This window comes from Schistocerca nitens, chromosome 6, assembly GCF_023898315.1.
Source record: "Schistocerca nitens isolate TAMUIC-IGC-003100 chromosome 6, iqSchNite1.1, whole genome shotgun sequence".
NCBI classification, from domain to species: Eukaryota; Metazoa; Arthropoda; class Insecta; order Orthoptera; family Acrididae; genus Schistocerca; species Schistocerca nitens.
The window spans coordinates 679,496,630-679,512,297 of NC_064619.1; the positions used below are offsets into that span (position 1 = coordinate 679,496,630).

General features: G+C 42.3%; 1 protein-coding gene across 1 annotated transcript in view; it reads left to right on the forward strand.

Annotated features, from left to right (window-relative positions):
* Positions 1-15,668, forward strand: part of LOC126262414 (UDP-glycosyltransferase UGT5-like) — a 115,235-nt gene that overhangs the window by 26,601 nt on the left and 72,966 nt on the right. The gene's annotated exons all lie outside the window — the stretch shown is intronic.

Below are 15,668 nucleotides of genomic sequence, written 5' to 3' on the forward strand. Positions count from 1 at the left end.
AGAAACGGGAGTCACAGAAGTTGGAAAGAAAACCATAGATACAAAGAAGGTAACTGCGGAGTAACGGTAGGTAAGAGATGGGATACTTCAGTGGGTTGATGAAATAAGAAAGCACAAAAATGTTCAGTGAAATTCAGTAATACAGCGCTAAAATTCACGTAGAAATGAAATAAATAAGATCAGGGATGCTAAGGCGAAATGGCTGCATAAAACTATGAAAAAAAAAGAAATGATTTTCGAAGGACTGAGTCAGCGTATGGAAAACTCGGAATCACTTTCGGCGATTTTAAAAGCAAGGGTGGTAATATGAAGAGTGCAAAGGGAGTTCCGCTGTTAAATGGTGAGGACAGACCAGACAGGTGGAAAGAGTGTACTGAAGGCCTCTATGAGGTATAAGAGTTGTCTGAAGTAGAAACAGCAGTCGATATGGAAGAGGTAGGGGAACCAGTATTATAATGAGAATTCAAAAGAGCTTTGGGCGGTTTAAAATCAAATAAGGCGGAAGCATAGATAACATTTCATTAGAATTTCTAAAATCCTTTGGGAAAGTGACAACAAAAGGGCTATTCACATTGGTGTGTAGAATTTACCATTCTGGCGATTTGCGGAAAAACACCATCTACACAATTCCGAGGATCGCAAGAGCTGAAATGTACGAGAAACATCGCACAATCAGCTTAGCAGCTCATGCATCCAAGTTTCTTACAAGAATAACGTATAGAGGAATGGAAAAGAAAACCACAATTTGTAACAGGCTGCCAACCCTGGGGTGGCTTTCTGATCCCGCGACTGTAGAAATCACGTGGTTTTGAGGCGACGAACCCGTCGAGCCATTTTTGAGCACATTTTCTTCAGGAAAGTAACTTTCTTGAGGGTTGTCAGACAGAGAGTGGAAAAGGTGAAAATCCGAGGGCGCATGATCAGGTGAATAAGGTGGGTGCGGAATGACCTCCCAACCCAACTCCTGTATAGTGTTTTTTGTCAGTCTAGCAGAATAAGGGGGGCACCACTTCACGCAGTCTTCCTGAACTGCGTCTGCAATACGTCTCAGTCATTGACAACTCGTGTCAGCAGTGATGCTTACATCCCGACGAAGCAATTCATAGTACACTACACCGTGGCTGTTCCACCAGATGCATAACATTATGTTTTGCAGATGCTCGCAAGTCTTTGTATGGGGAGTTGTGGCTTCGTTTGGCCTCAATCATTCCTTTTTTTCTCTCACGTTACCATAAAGACACCATTTCTAGTCATCGGTAACGGTACAGGATACGAGTGGACGGTGTTGCTCACAAGCCAACAGATGACGGGCATGAAGATATGCGCAAGTTGTAATCCCTGACACAGTACTCGTTAAAGCCTGTGCCATGGTAAGTGAGCGGGCTTCACCTTACGAGAAAGGATTTTCCCATAGATATCGACCGCGTGTACCTGAATGGTGGCAAATCAGACGTACATCCACTCTGTAATAACAATGATCCGTCAAGTAAGTTCGAAATGTAATCACACGTCAGGATGGATCAAAATCAAACCAGAGGATGCTACCAATGTGACAATACTACGGTCGCCAGCCTAAATAGGCATTAACTTTCTTCCCAGTACAAGTTGGTATATATTCATGCAAGACAACAAGTTGTAACACTGGATAATATAATAGAATTTTAGAACCAGAAAATCTATTGAACTGATAGTTTCAAGTTCTGTTCTGATATGGAAAATCATCAGTACATAACACTACACTATAATGTTTACTACAAAACTTTATACTGCCTATTAATCTGATTAAAATCGGGCACAGGTTAACCTATGAATTGTTCTTTCATGTCACACACAAAATGTCAATTATGATAAAGATAAAACACTGATAAATTTTGACTTTTATATTGACTTTAACTTTTGCTGGTCAAACCAATTTAGAACACTTCAGAATTCAAGTGAATGAAGCGGGGACCCTGAAACTGTTATGATCGCTGTATTTAAAAAAAATTGATTACTGAGTTTATTATTCATTTACGATTTCCAGTATATAAGTTACTACTCTTTTCGTCTCATTTACTGCTCATTTAAATGCCTTTAAATCTGTCTCGAAATAATAAACTTCATTACTATATCAATACTAAAGTTATCTTTGGACTTCGTTAGACCTTCGCTATTCATTTACTGGTTCATTAACAAAACATTTCTTTAAACACCGTTCTAATATAGCTAGTTCTGCAAATAATTATTATTAAAACAATTTTTAATTTTCATTTCTGGACACTCGGATTGCACAACGTTTGGAAAGAACCCTGTCTAGGTTAGTTGTGAGGATAATTAAATGATGGAAAAGTTCCGGTAAAATTTGGGTTATTATTGCACCAAACAAACAGTTCACTCTCTGATACATACGAATATAGTACTAAAAGTTTCAATCTGCTAGTATCGATGCGGCGGTTGGCGGGTGGCAAGATGGCGAGGCACAGAGCACACATACAACCACTGCTATGGCTCTTGACGTATCGGTAGTTTAATTCTTCTTAGCGTCGCAATACTTTTCCATTTAGTGCCTATGGAATTTTACCATGCTGTGTGGGCGATGGAACAGCATACCCGAGGCTCAGTGAAGCTATGTCTTCCAGGAGAGCCTCCTCGCTCCAGAAGGTGTTACTCAAACCAGTGCCAAACTCCAACTACTACTGAGTCCGTTGTGCCGTGCAGTGCCCGCGCGCATTTTCCCGCGCTCGCCTGCCATCCACCTTTTACCGCTCCCTGACAGACCGGGTATTCACCCGAGGTTTTGCATTCTACATATCCTAACACATTGCCTACGTATGGACCAGACGCACAGTTACAATTTTAAACATCTTACAACAGTTTCAACATTTGTTATATTTCAATTTTATTACAACATTACTTGACATTTGACATAAACATTAATATTCACATTGAAACTTATTTACAGTTTTGTTAGCATAATGGCATGAAAAAAAAAGAAATGAAATCAGAACATCAATTACACAAATTTATCGTAAAATCAGATGAAAAGAACTACTTGTATGTACAATAGTACAGAGTCGTTGTTACAAAGTGGCCACCTGCCGATTTTTGCGATTTTGGCTTAGAGCACGTGGTGCCCATGCATCCGACTTTTGAACTTCGCACATTACAGGTAAATATCGCACATTGGTGGAATCACCACAATTCATAACATTTGCCAACTCTCGAGTGTGCTGACGTGGATGACTGTGGATTAATGCGTTTAAACGACCTTTACCAAACCCCGAAGGTCATCCTGAATATGGAGAGTCACTAATGTCAAAACGAGTTTCCTTAAAACGAGAAAGCTATTTTCTTGCCGTGCGTGCTCTTTCCAGTGGCATTATCCCCATGCACGGTGCAAATGTTTCTGGCTGCCTCCGCTGCTGTCACCCCTCTACTGAACTCAAACAGAGCACAATGTCGGAAATTTTCCCAATTTCCTCACTGGGAACTCCATTTTCTAGCGCCCTCAGCTCAACTCGTTATCTCCATATGATAAAATGACAATGTGTAAACTTAAATACACTCCTGGAAATGGAAAAAAGAACACATTGACACCGGTGTGTCAGACCCACCATACTTGCTCCGGACACTGCGAGAGGGCTGTACAAGCAATGATCACACGCACGGCACAGCGGACACACCAGGAACCGCGGTGTTGGCCGTCGAATGGCGCTAGCTGCGCAGCATTTGTGCACCGCCGCCGTCAGTGTCAGCCAGTTTGCCGTGGCATACGGAGCTCCATCGCAGTCTTTAACACTGGTAGCATGCCGCGACAGCGTGGACGTGAACCGTATGTGCAGTTGACGGACTTTGGGCGAGGGCGTATAGTGGGCATGCGGGAGGCCGGGTGGACGTACCGCCGAATTGCTCAACACGTGGGGCGTGAGGTATCCACAGTGCATCGATGTTGTCGCCAGTGGTCGGCGGAAGGTGCACGTGCCCGTCGACCTGGGACCGGACCGCAGCGACGCACGGATGCACGCCAAGACCGTAGGATCCTACGCAGTGCCGTAGGGGACCGCACCGCCACTTCCCAGCAAATTAGGGACACTGTTGCTCCTGGGGTATCGGCGAGGACCATTCGCAACCGTCTCCATGAAGCTGGGCTACGGTCCCGCACACCGTTAGGCCGTCTTCCGCTCACGCCCCAACATCGTGCAGCCCGCCTCCAGTGGTGTCGCGACAGGCGTGAATGGAGGGACGAATGGAGACGTGTCGTCTTCAGCGATGAGAGTCGCTTCTGCCTTGGTGCCAATGATGGTCGTATGCGTGTTTGGCGCCGTGCAGGTGAGCGCCACAATCAGGACTGCATACGACCGAGGCACACAGGGCCAACACCCCGCATCATGGTGTGGGGAGCGATCTCCTACACTGGCCGTACACCACTGGTGATCGTCGAGGGGACACTGAATAGTGCACGGTACATCCAAACCGTCATCGAACCCATCGTTCTACCATTCCTAGACCGGCAAGGGAACTTGCTGTTCCAACAGGACAATGCACGTCCGCATGTATCCCGTGCCACCCAACGTGCTCTAGAAGGTGTAAGTCAACTACCCTGGCCAGCAAGATCTCCGGATCTGTCCCCCATTGAGCATGTTTGGGACTGGATGAAGCGTCGTCTCACGCGGTCTGCACGTCCAGCACGAACGCTGGTCCAACTGAGGCGCCAGGTGGAAATGGCATGGCAAGCCGTTCCACAGGACTACATCCAGCATCTCTACGATCGTCTCCATGGGAGAATAGCAGCCTGCATTGCTGCGAAAGGTGGATATACACTGTACTAGTGCCGACATTGTGCATGCTCTGTTGCCTGTGTCTATGTGCCTGTGGTTCTGTCAGTGTGATCATGTGATGTATCTGACCCCAGGAATGTGTCAATAAAGTTTCCCCTTCCTGGGACAATGAATTCACGGTGTTCTTATTTCAATTTCCAGGAGTGTAGTAACAGTTAACCACAAATAAAAAATGACAGTTGGTAATAAACCCATCGCAACCGGGATACCACATGCGAAACATAAACGCTACGAATTTATGCACAAATCTGTTAATTCAGTTTTACCTCCATTGTTAACGCTTATACTACCACAAAAACAAGTTGTAATTGTTTTGGACATTAAATGTGTTGAAAATATGAACTAACATTAACTATGGACAATTGCATTAGAGAAATTATTAACAAAAACTGAAATTCGCTTTGCAAATTACGATCGCGCCGCGTCCTGTTAGCTGTTAACCAAGGATATGCGCCTGCCGTGTGCAGTTTTATACAGCTCCGGTAGGGTTGTACATTCCTCTATCTGGCTGGCTAGCTACGAATTTGGCAATTTTCAACATTCTTTTCAAAAACTTGCAGTGCGTCTTAGCAGCTAAAATTTTGACATGGTCTTTCTTAAGATATATTCTTCCCATACAAAAAAATTCAGGGTATATTTTTATATGTCGAATTGGACCATTCCCTTGTAAGTCTCCCCATACTGCATTCGACTCTCATCATTGTTTTCTACCCACCGAACACACATCTGTATCGCTACAGCGAAGCATTTTTCTTCAGAAGGAACCAACAGTAATAATGATAATCATACTGGTATTTCCTAAATTTGATGTACGGATTGCAGAATACTTCTGTATCGCTGAAGGGCCAGAAATATTTACCTGATCGTAAAAATTGTATTTTTTTCACTCCATAGCACTGGGTCGAAGGGCATGAAAGGGGAGTAGTGGTTGGGAAGGGAGTGAGACAGGGTTGTAGCCTATCCCCGATGTTATTCAGTCTGTATATTGAGCAAACAGTAAAGGAAACAAAAGAAAAATTCATAGTAGGAATTAAAATCAACGGAGAAGAAATAAAAACTTTGAGGTTCGCCGGTGACATTGTAATTCTATCAGAGACAGCAAAGGACGTGGAGGAGCAGTTGAACGGAATGGACAGTGTCTTGAAAGGTGGATATAAGATGAATATCAACAAAAGCAAAACGAGGATAACGGAATGTAGTCGAATTAAGTCGGGTGATGCTGAGGGAATTAGTTTAGGAAATGAGACACTTAAAATAGTAGATGAGTTTTGCTATTTGGGGAGCAAAATAACTGATGATGGTCGAAATAGAGAGCATATAAAATTCAGATTGGCAATGGCAAGGAAAGAGTTCCTGAAGAAGAGAAATTTGTTAACATCGAGTATAGATTTAAGTGTCAGGAAGGCGTTTCTGAAAGTATTTGTATGCCGTGTAGCCATGTATGGAAGTGAAACATGGACGATAAATATTTTGGACAAGAAGAGAATAGAAGCTTTCGAAATGTTGTGCTTCAGATGAATGCAGAAGATTAAATGCGTAGATCACATAACTAATGAGGGGGTATAGAATAGAATTGGGGAGAAGAGAAATTTGTGGCACAACTTGACTAGAACAAGGGATCGGTTGCTGAGACATGTTCTGAGGCATCAAGAGATCACCAGTTTAGTGTTGGAGGGCGGCGCGGAGGGTAAAAATCGTAGAGGGAGACCAAGAGATGAATACATTAAGCAGATTCAGAAGGATGTAGGTTACAGCAGGTACTGGGAGATGAAGAAGCTTGCACAGGATAGAGTAGCTTGGATAGCTGTATCAAACCAGGCTCTGGACTGAAGACCACAACAACAACAGCACTGCAGCTGTTGACGTTTCCGAATTCCTACCGCATTTGCATCTACAAGGATACTCTGCCCATCACTCTTAAGTGCCTTGCAAAGGGTTCATCCTACCACCTTCATAATAATTCTCTATCATTTGAATCTCGAAGGGCGAGCGTAAAAACGAACACCCGTATTTTTCCGTACGAGCTCTGATTTCCCTCATGTTATGATGATGATCATTTCCCTCTATGTAGCTCGACGTCAACAAAATATTTTTGCATTTAAAGGAGAAAGTTGGTATTTGAAATTTCGTAAGAAGATTCCGCCGCAACGAAAAACGCCTTTCTTTCAATGATGTCCACCTCAAAACCTTTATCATGTCAGTGGCACTATCTCCCATATTTCTCGATAATACAAAACGTGCTGATCCTCTTTGAGCTTTTTCGATACACTCCGCTAATCCAATCTGGTAAGTATCCCAGACAGCGTAGCAGTACTCCAAAACAGGACGGACAGGCCTAGTGTACGCAGTCTCTTTAGTAGATCTGTTACATTTTATAAGTGTCCTGCCCATAAAACGCAGTCTTTGGTTAGCCTGCCCCAGAAGAGTTTGTATGTGTGCCTTTCAATTTAAGTTGCTCGTAACTATAACCCCTGGGTATTCATTTGAATTTACAGCCTTTAGATTTGACTGATTTATCGTGTAACAGAAGTTTAACGGATTTCTTTTAGCATTCATGTGGACGACCTCACACTTTTCATTATTTAGGATGAATTGCCTATATCTATGGTGACATACGCGTGTTTTACGTCAAAAATTATTTCAGAATGTTAATGAGATGTGTTTTCTGGTAACATTATTAAAAATAAAGTGTTCGTGGCGATAAGTGACATCAATAAATGTACTTTGTGTAAGTCTGCATTATACAAGTGATCAAACGTATCCGGTCACTTGGCTGAAAATGAAAATGACTTACAAGTTCGTGGCACCCTCCGTCGGTAATGCTTGAATTTAGTATGGTGTTGGTCTACCCTTAGCCTTGATCACAGCTTCCACACTTGCAGGCATACGTTCAGTCAGTCGCTGGAAGGTTTCTTGGGGAATGGCAGGCCATTCTTCACGTAGTGCTGCACTGAGGAGAAGTATCGATGTCGGTCGGTCATGCCTGGAAAGAAGTCGATGTTCCAAAACATCGCAAAGGTGTTCTATAAGATTCAGGTCAGGAGTCTGTGCAGGCCAATCCCTTACAGGGATGTTATTGTCGTGTAAACACTCCGCCACAGGCCTTGCGTTATGAACAGGTGCTCGACCATGTTGAAAGATGCAGTAGCCATCCCTGAATTGCTCTTCAATAGAGGGAAGCAAGAAGGTGTTTAAAACATCAATGTAGGGCTATGCTGTGATAGTGCCACGCAAAACAGCGAGGGGTGCAAGCCTCCACGACCACACCATAACACTACCGCATCCGAATTTTACCGCTGGCACTACACATGCTGGCAGATGACGTTCACCGGGCATTCGCCATACCCACACCCTGCCATAGGATCGCCACATTATGTAGCGAGATTCGTCACTGCACACAATGCTTTTCTACTGTTCAATCGTTGTGTTTGCGCTCCATACACCAAGCGAGGCGCCGTTTGGCATTTACCGGCTTGATGTATGGTGTATGAGCAGCCACTCGACCATGAAATCCAAGTTTTCTCACCTTCCACCTAACTGTCATAGTACTTGCAGTGGGTCCTGATGCGGTTTGGAACTCCTGTGTGATGGTCTGGATAGATGTCTGCCTATTACACATTACGACCCTCTTCAACTGTCGGCGGTCTCTGTCAGTCAACAGACGAGGTCGGCCTGTACGCTTTTGCGATGTACGTGTCCTTTCCTGTTTCCACTTCACTATCACAGTGGATCTAGGGATGTTTAGGAGTGTGGGAATCTCGCGTACAGACGTATGACACAAGTGACACCCAATCACCTGACCACGTTCGAAGTCCGTGAACTCCGCGGACCGCCCCATTCTGCTCTCTCACAATGTTTACTGAGGTCACTGATGTGGAGTACCTGGCAGTAGGTGGCAGCACGGTGCCCCTAATATGGAAAAAGTATGTTTTGGGGCTGTCCGGATACTTTTGATCATGAGTTTATGATGGATACCACGCAAAACGCTGACGGCCTACAAAAGCTAACGAAGAACTGTATGCGAAATGACTTAACTACAGCAATATTTTGATTCCCATATGAGCGTGTACATAAATATTCATTTTCTCACGAGTACTTACTACATCTGTATTGTAGCTCTCTATAAACGTACCACTATAATCACCATTACTGCTATTGTTCCTTGCCGAAAAAAAATAAAGTAATTTATGTGTTGTTAAATTATTATATCTCCTAGGGCGCTTAATATGGGACAGGGAACTAAGTTTTCTAAAAGCAAAATCAACTTTCAGATAAAAAAGAAACGAATAGTTTTGTGCTATCTGTTTAACAGACTTAATTGAAGTACCAACTGAGGATGGATAACAGCAACTATTAAAACATTATTAATTTTAAGCTTTAATTTTTGAATATTTTCACTGTTCATAATTGTTTCTCTTATTAAATTTTCACTGCATCTTCTCATATCCAATCAAAAACATTCCCAAATAGTTAAATTCAGTTCCTATCACAGACATTTCCGCATTTCCGCACAATTTGGTTCATTCCAAGATAATATATTGCTGCTTTCATTTGTTTGGAAATGTCGCTTGTTCTTTTAAGAACTGCCTTCTTTTATTTTAGTTTGTCGTCTTTTGTTTTGTTATGAGAAAATAAAGCTTAATATAATCTACTTCTCAGCCGTAAAATTTAATTGAGAGAAACAAAGTAGCTTCGTGCCTGTGAAAATTAAAGAAAAAAGGGAGCTGAATACGTGCAGCCATACAATTGGAATGGTGCATTTATTATTTTCCTGTTCAGCTAAGTTCCTCGTAGCCTCTTCTTAACAATGCAATGAGAATTCCACTGTTGAATGCGGTGGAGAAGGGGGAAGGTGGGAAAGAGTACATTGAAGGCCTCTTTGTGAGGGAGTAGTTGTGTGATGTCGCGATGGAAGAAGATACACAAGGAAGAGCTAGAGGATCCAGTATTAGACACAGGAAGTAAATGAGCTTTAGCGGTGTAAGATCAAAGAAGGCAGAAGGGATAGATAACAAGCACGCGACATTTCCAGATTCACTGGGGAAGGGGCAACAAAGTGACTATTTACGTTGGTCTCTAGAGTGTATGGGACTGGAAATATACCATCAAACTTTCAGATTAATATTATCCATACTATTCCGAAGTTAACAAGAGCCGACAAGTTCGACAACCATCGGGCAATCAGCTTAACAGCTCATGCATGCAAGTTAATGACAAGAAACACAAGAATGGAAAAGAAAATTAAGGGTCTGTTAGAGGGCGACCAGTTTGGCTTTAGGAAAGGTAAAGGCAAGAGAGACGAAGTTCTGACGTCGTGGTTGATGGTGAAAGCAATCGTAATACTCTCACAGGATCTGCTGACCTGCAAAAGTCGTTAGACAATGTAGAAAGCTATGAGAGGTTCGAAATTCTTAGGAAATTCGTGGTAAGCTGTAGGGAAAGGCGGGTGACGAAGAATATATACAAGATCCGAGAAGCAACACCAAGACTGGAAGGTGAAAAAAACCGAAGTGCACTGATTAAAAAGGATGTAACACAGTGATGTAGCCGTTACCCCTACTTTTCAGTCTATATATCAAAGAAGCAATGACATAAATCAAAGAAAGATTCAGGAGTGAAATTAAAATTCAAGGCGAAAGGACATCAATTAAAAGGTTCGCCGATGATATTGCTATCATCAGTGAAAGTGAAAAAGAATTACAGGATGTGTTTTTTAAGAAATAAGCAGTCTAATGAGTAAAGGATATGGATTTAGAGTAAACCGAAGAAAGACGAGAGCAATGCGAAGTAGCAGAAAAGAGAACAGCGAGAAACTTAACATCAAATCTGAGGATCAAGAAGTTAAATAAATTAAGTAATTCCGCTACCCAAGCAGTAAAATAACCCATGATGGACGATGCAATGAGGACATTAAAAACGGTCTAGTACTGGCACAAAGGACATTCCTGGTCAAGAGAAGTCCAGTGGTATCAAACCTAGGCTTTAATTTGAAGAGGAAATTTCTGAGAATGTACGTTTGTAGCACAGCATCATATGGCAGTGAAACATGGACTGTGGGCATACCGGAATAGAAGAGAATCTAAGCATCTGAGAAGTGGTGTTACAGACGTAGGTTGAAAATTGGGTAACTGATAGGGTAACGAATGAGGTGGTTCTCAGCAGGATCGGCGAGGATAGCAATGTATGGATTACGCTGATGAGGTGACAGGATGATAAGACATCTGTTACGACATCAGGGAGTAGCTTCCATGGTAGTAAAGGAAAATGTAGAGGGTAAAAAAGTAGAGGAAGGCAGAGACTGGAATACATCCAGCAAATAATTGTAGATGTAGCTTGCAAGTGCTGCTCTGAGATGAAAAATTTGACACAGAAGACGATTCCATAGCGGGCCACATCAAAACAATCAGAAGACTGATAATAATAATGAAATAATAATAATAATAAAGACGTAATCCCATAAGAGAAAACCCAGTACATAGATAGAGTGCCACAAGACAAATTGCCTATTGTGACAACCCATGGGAAAATCGTACAAGTACCACATTTTAAGTACCTGGGAGAAATCATCCAGCCATCAGGGATCAACCTAAAGGCCAGTGAGGAAAGAATAAAAGAACTACAGAAAGCATATAAACTCACGTGGAACTATTATAACAAAACGCCCATATCCATTAACGCAAAATTGAGGCACTACAACACTGTCGTACTTCCGGAGGCACAGTATGCATCTGAAACAACACAAATAGGTGGGAAAACTAAAGTCAAAGAAATAGAGAAACAAGAAAGGAAAATTCTCAGGAAAATTTTTGGCCCGATACAAGAGCAAGGAATCTGGAAGAAGAGAGCAACATCAGAATTATATAAATACACAGACAAGATTACTGATACAATAAGGAAAAGAAGATTGCAGTTCAACGGACATATCCACAGGATGAATGAAAACAGAATTTCAAAGCGAATTCTTAAAGTCATCAACTCAGGCAGGGAAAAAAAATGGATAAAAGAAGTTGAAGAGGACCTCAGGCAAGCACACATAACAGTAAATGATGCAGAAAATAGAACTGAATTCAGGAACATCATCAAAAAACATAAATTTGACACCACAACACAGAAGAAACCAGGATGCAAATGGACAGCGGAGCGAAAGAAACAACACAGTGAACACATGAAGAAAATTTGGGTTCAGAAGAAACATAAACAATCATCATAAAGGAATTCAAGTTCAAACGCTCTCTTAAATGAGAATAATCGAAAATAATAATAATAATAATAATAATAATAAAATCTGTCCTGTAGCGCATCGTCTCTGCGAGAACGGCGCTTAAACGAAGCTTAGTAATGTACCATACCCGTGGTCTACGGATAGCCGGCATGGTAGCTCAGCGTGTTCGGTCAGAGGGTTAGCTGCCCTCTGTAATAAAAAAACTGAGTTAATCGATCAACAACGAACTTAAACGGATTTCTTACGACGTCCGCCCCGAGCAGATGCAACGAACAAAACGTGAACAAAAAACAAAAAAAGAAGAAGGGGTAGCGTCTTTGATTCATAATCAAAACGTCACCGGTCCTGGGTTCGATCCCCACCACTGCCTAAATTTTGATAAGTAATCAGCATTGGCGGCCGAAGACTTCCGGCATAAGAAGTAAGCCACATTCTGCCAAGGATCTTGTCAAAGAGGGCGGAGGAGCGGATAGAGGTTCAGGGCACTCTCTTGTCCTTGGGGTGGGAAATTGCCCCTAAAGGCGGAAGAATTAGCAATGATCAACGACATGAGGATGCAGAAGGCAATGGAAACCACTGCATTAAAGACACGTAACGTGTATCCACAGGACATGTGGCCTGTAATTGAAGAGGTGTCATGATGATCTCTCCATTAGCAAAAGATTCCGGAATAGTCCCCCATTCGGATCTCAGGGAGGGGACTGCCAAGGGGGAGGTTACCATGAGAAAAAGATTGAATAATCAACGAAAGGGTAACGTTCTACGAGTCGGGGCGTGGAATGTCAGAAGCTTGAACGTGGTAGGGAAACTAGAAAATCTGAAAAGGGAAATGCAAAGGCTCAGTCTAGATATAGTAGGGGTCAGTGAAGTGAAGTGGAAGGAAGACAAGGATTTCTGGTCAGATGAGTATCGGGTAATATCAACAGCAGCAGAAAATGGTATAACAGGTGTAGGATTCGTTATGAATAGGAAGGTAGGGCAGAGGGTGTGTTACTGTGAACAGTTCAGTGACCGAGTTGTTCTAATCAGAATCGACAGCAGACCAACACCGACAACGATAGTACACGTATACATGCCGACGTCACAAGCTAAAGATGAACAGATAGAGAAAGTCTATGAGGATATAGAAAGGGTAATGCAGTATGTAAAGGGGGACGAAAATCTAATAGTCATGGGCGACTGGAATGCAGTTGTAGGGAAAGGAGTAGAAGAAAAGGTTACAGGAGAATATGGGCTTGGGACAAGGAATGAAAGAGGAGAAAGACTAATTGAGTTCTGTAACAAGTTTCAGCCAGTAATAGCGAATACCCTGTTCAACAATCACAAGAGGAGTAGGTATACTTGGAAAAGGCCGGGAGATACGGGAAGATTTCAATTAGATTACATCATGGTCAGACAGAGATTACGAAATCAGATACTGGACTGCAAGGCGTACCCAGGAGCAAATATAGACTCAGGTCATAATATAGTAGTGATGACGAGTAGGCTGAAGTTCAAGACATTAGTCAGGAAGAATCAATACGCAAAGAAGTGGGATACGGAAGTACTAAGGAATGACGAGATACGTTTGAAGTTCTCTAACGCTATAGATACAGCAATAAGGAATAGCGCAGTAGGCAGTACAGTTGAAGAGGAATGGACATCTCTAAAAAGGGCCATCACAGAAGTTGGGAAGGAAAACATAGGTACAAAGAAGGTAGCTGCGAAGAAACCATGGGTAACAGAAGAAATACTTCAGTTGATTGATGAAAGGAGGAAGTACAAACATGTTCCGGGAAAATCAGGAATACAGAAATACAAGTCGCTGAGGAATGAAATAAATAGGAAGTGCAGGGAAGCTAAGACGAAATGGCTGCAGGAAAAATGTGAAGCCATCGAAAAAGATATGATTGTCGGAAGGACAGACTCAGCATACAGGAAAGTCAAAACAACCTTTGGTGACATTAAAAGCAACGGTGGTAACATTACGAGTGCAACGGGAATTCCACTGTTAAATGCAGAGGAGAGAGCAGATAGGTGGAAAGAATACATTGAAAGCCTCTATGAGGGTAAAGATTTGTCTGATGTGATAGAAGAGGAAACAGGAGTCGATTTAGAAGAGATAGGGGATCCAGTATTAGAATCGGGATTTAAAAGAGCTTTGGAGGACTTACGGTCAAATAAGGCTGAAGGGATAGATAACATTCCATCAGAATTTCTAAAATCGTTGGGGGAAGTGGCAACAAAACGACTATTCACGTTGGTGTGTAGAATACATGAGTCTGGCGACATACCATCTGACTTTCGGAAAAGCGTCATCCACACAATTCCAAAGACGGCAAGAGCTGACAAGTGCGAGAATTATCGCACAATCAGCTTAACAGCTCATGCATCGAAGCTGTTTACAAGAATAATATACAGAAGAATGGAAAAGAAAATTGAGAATGCGCTAGGTGACGATCAGTTTGGCTTTAGGAAAATTAAAGGGACGAGAGAGGCAATTCTGACGTTACGGCTAATAATGGGAGCAAGGCTAAAGAAAAATCAAGACACTTTCATAGGATTTGTCGACCTGGAAAAAACGTTCGACAATATAAAATGGTGCAAGCTGTTCGTGATTCTGAAAAAAGTAGGGGTAAGCTATAGGGAGAGACGGGTCATATACAATATGTACAACAACGAAGAGGGAATAATAAGAGTGGGCGATCAAGAACGATGTGCTCGTATTAAGAAGGGTGTAAGACAAGGCTGTAGCCTTTCGCCCCTACTCTTCAATCTGTACATCGAGGAAGCCATGATGGGAATAAAAGAAAGGTCCCAGGAGTGGAATTAAAATACAAGGTGAAAGGATATCAATGATACGATTCGCTGATGACATTGCTATCCTGAGTGAAAGTGAAGAAGAATTAAATGATCTGCTGAACGGAATGAACAGTCTAATGAGTACACAGTATGGTTTGAGAGTAAAACGGAGAAAGACGAAGGTAATGAGAAGTAGTAGAAATGAGAACAGCGAGACACTTAACATCAGGATTGATGGTCACAAAGTCAATGAAGTTAAGGAATTCTGCTACCTAGGCAGTAAAATAACCAATGACGGACGGAGCAAGGAGGACATCAAAAGCAGACTCGCTATGGCAAAAAAGGCGTTTCTGGCCAAGAGAAGTCTACTAATATCAAATACCGGCCTTAATTTGAGGAAGAAATTTCTGAGGATGTACGTCTGGAGTACAGCATTGTGTGGTAGTGAAACATGGACTGTGGGAAAACCGGAACAGAAGAGAATCGAAGCATTTGAGATGTGGTGCTATAGACGAATGTTGAAAATTAGGTGGACTGATAAGGTAAGGAATGAGGAGGTTCTATGCAGAATCGGAGAGGAAAGGAATATGTGGAAAACACTGATAAGGAGAAGGGGCAGGATGACAGGACATCTGCTAAGACATGAGGGAATGACTTCCATGGTACTAGAGGGAGCTGTAGAGGGCAAAAACTGTAGAGGAAGACAGAGATTGGAATACGTCAAGCAAATAATTGAGGACGTAGGTTGCAAGTGCTACTCTGAGATGAAGAGGTTAGCACAGTAGACTGATGACAAAAAAAAAAAAAAAAAAAAATGTACCAGGCTCATCTGATTCTTCAGAATCGAG